A 3,532-nucleotide genomic window follows, 5' to 3' on the forward strand; every position below is an offset into this window, starting at 1 on the left:
CTTGTTTGTAATATTTTCTTAAATTATACAGAACAGGCGAAATAAAACCTGCTAATTTTTTTTTTAAAAATATACATATTCTACGGCATGCAAAAAATGTTGTGAAACTTGGGCTATCTACGGCAGGCAAAATAGGTCAATGTGTTAAATATTCAACGACTAGTAATGAACATCGTGGTTTGTCCCTTAAATTAACGACGTGCAAAAGTAGTCATAGAAAAAGTAACAACGACGCACAAAATCTGCCATTAAATAGTTTTTAATGGCGTACTATAACATGTCGTAGAAAAAGTAACAATGACGCACAAAATCTGCCGTTAAATAATTTTTAACGACGTACAAAGCATGTCGTTGCAAATGAATGATTTTCTATGATTGGTCATAATATGATGCGCACTGCACATCGTAGAAGGGTTTTTACAGCGTACATTGCGCGCCGTAAAAACCTTTTTTTGTTGTAGTGAGAGCAAGCTTGCCGGCCACCTACGCATCAATGTGCAAAACCTCCAGATTGTTGACAATTGGCTTCCACTCACTGTCTTATCTTCTACAAAAGGTTGAACTTTGGGAATTCTTCATTTAAACTGCAAATTCTTCACAAATGGAGCCATTTTTCGTTGAGCCATCGATATAAATGCACCTTTTTCGTTGAGCCGAACTTCATCTTGTTTTACATTCCTTCATGCTGCGGCTAGGTGCTGGGACCCGATTACACACGTCTTTAGCTTTGGGAGACAAGAAATATGCCCGACAATTGAAGAATTTCAGGCGCCAATAGAATCCCGATGCGATGAGAAAATCATGCCTCAGCCTCGTTTTGGTCACGCCCAAGCTTTGGGACGAATGTGTGGGCTCACTTTGCATGAAGCTCGATCTTTGGCCCACAACGGAGAGCTAGACATTCTTAGTTTGATTAATCTTTTTTCAACGTTGGTGACCGCGATGACCATCTTTGGCGGGGTTTTCGACAACATGCCCTCTGGTTATGTATGCTAGCTCATTTCCTTCTTGTCTCCAGTTTCGGTGGGTCCAGCATTTGCTTGATCGAAGTGGCGCAAGGCCTGAAAAAGGGTAAGAGTTGCATTGGCTTGGCATTGGCCGAGACTTTGATGGGCTTAAACGTCTTCCATCAGCGAGAGACTATCAGATTTGTAGGAAATCCACTACTTCTTCAGGTAGTGTTTCCCATCCTTTCTTATATGTGTTCCTTACATCGCTCGGCACTCGTGCTCTATTTTTCTCTCAAAGCCTTTTTCTCACTTTTGTCTCAACATACATCTCTCTATTCATTAATCTCTCTTTTCTTTCATCCCTTCCCAGGTATGGCTTATGGATAAGCTGAAGGTAGTGGACTCTTGCCCTGAATACTTAGCTCGAGACTATTTCTTCCGCTACCAACTTGTGGATTTCCCCAACGAGGGGTGGTGGTGCGAATGGATGTGCAACAGGTCTGCTGCTGACATAGCCTGGCATTGCCCCTGGCTTAACCAGACCGAGATGAGCTACAGTATGGCTTAGCAGTCCGGTATTCAGCTGATCGGCCTTACACACTGCGTGTTCTAATTCCTGTTCTGGTTTAGACGTCAATTTGGGCATGATCAGACTTGCCTGGAGGAGGAGGTAGAGTACCTGGTTTCATTTCCCATCCGAGGTTCACATTTGGCCAGGTACCTTACTGCTTGGAGGACGAGAGGACTTCTAGCCCCTACCCCTAGTTTCAGTTGCACCCTTTTTGGTGAGTGTTTGGCTTGGCTCAAGGATGAGGCACACACCGGGCCCACTTTAGCTTCAGAAGCTTCCATAAGCACGAGTGGAGGACACAGGAGCACCTGATGCGTCTATACCCCTAGTTTATTGCTTTGATATTTCTTTGCTTTGATATTTCTTTTCAAGTTTTTTAGAATGTAATAAAAGCAACTTTGATTTGTATCGAGAGTTAGAGAACTTTGTATTGAAATCAATGAAATTAAATTTGTAAGCACTGAAAATTTTCTTTTTGGTCTGAAAATGGTCTAAGTTGTAAAAGGCAAAATTTGAACAAAATCAATTTTTATTAAAACTTTCCAAAACCATTTTAAAAAAGGATCACCACTTGACACGCACGTAATCAATCCTCGAGATGTACAACCCCGAATCAAAAGATCATAACTGCCCCTTGATTGAACACCACTACTCAGCATTGTAACTAACTCTTCTCTCAGAGTGAAGATCACAATTGAACTCTCAGGTAAAGAATAGACAAAGATGACCTGATCAGACATATGGACAGAACAGCTAATTTAGAGGTGTTTGCGGCCGAACTTCAGGATGAAGTTGCCTATATTTCCCAAAGATGGGAATCAGGCCTTATGTAGTTCGGTTCTGTTTCACTCAAGTATTAACTTTCTCCTTTTGCTCTCTAACTTTTGCCAAGGCCGCCCTTTAGTGTTTTCAACCTTGCGAGCTTAGTTTTTCTTTATTTCTAATTTTTCATGCTCAAACTTTTGCCTAGGTTGCCCTTTCGGGTTTTCGGCCCAGCGAGCCTCTCAGTGATAGTATTTCTTTAACTTGTCCATGTTGATTGGTTGGGTAAATTCTAGGCCATCCAGGTCCATGAGAATAACAGCTCCACTCGACCAGATAGTTTTGATGATGTAAGGACCAGCCTAATTGGGTCTGAACTTGCCCTTAGGGTCATGGATAGGAGCTCGGTTGTCTTTCCGCACCAAATCCCCCTCTTTGAGATTTCGGGACTTAACTTTCTTGTTGAAAGCCCTAGCAATTCTGTGTTGATAGCCCTGAACACGGTACAATGCTTTCAGCCTTCTCTCATCAAACAGTATCAATTCTTCAAACTTACACTGCTGCCAGTCTGCCTTTGCTATTTGACACTCAGCCATAACGGGACTTTTATTTCGATTTGCAGAATAGCTTTTATCCAATAGACAAGAGAATAAGGAGCTGCCCCTGCATACGTCCGGATTGAAGTTCTAGAGCCCTAGAGTGCGAATGGCAATTTATCTGACCAGTCCCTGTAGGTCTCAACCATCTTCTGCAAAATATGCTTGATGTTCTTATTGGCGACTTCAACATCTCCGTTAGTTTGCCGCCGGTATGTAGATGACTTATGGAAAGCCACATTGTATTTCTCCAACAAGTCTATCACTTCTTTCTTGAAGTGGGAGCCATTATCAGAAATGATCTCGTTTGAGACTTCGTATCGGCAAATGATGTTGTTTCGGATGAACTTAGCCACATGCGCTGCTTTCAACATTGCGTAGAACTGAGCTTCCACCCACTTTGTAAAGTAATCAATTGCCACCAGATGTATTCATGCCTATTCGACCCTTTTGGTGTGAGTTCCCCAATGGCGTCAATTCCCCAGATTGAGAAAGGCCATGGTGAAGTCATGTTGTACCGCTTCGACAGTGGGATATTCATGTGATTAGCATGAATTTGGCATTTGTGGCATTGCCAAACAAAACCAATACAATCCTCCACCATGGTAGACCAGTAGTAACCCTGCCCGAGAATCTTTCGGGCTAACATTACT

The sequence above is a fragment of the Camellia sinensis genome, chromosome 5, assembly GCF_055761805.1.
Source record: "Camellia sinensis isolate YWXY chromosome 5, ASM5576180v1, whole genome shotgun sequence".
Taxonomy (NCBI): domain Eukaryota; kingdom Viridiplantae; phylum Streptophyta; class Magnoliopsida; order Ericales; family Theaceae; genus Camellia; species Camellia sinensis.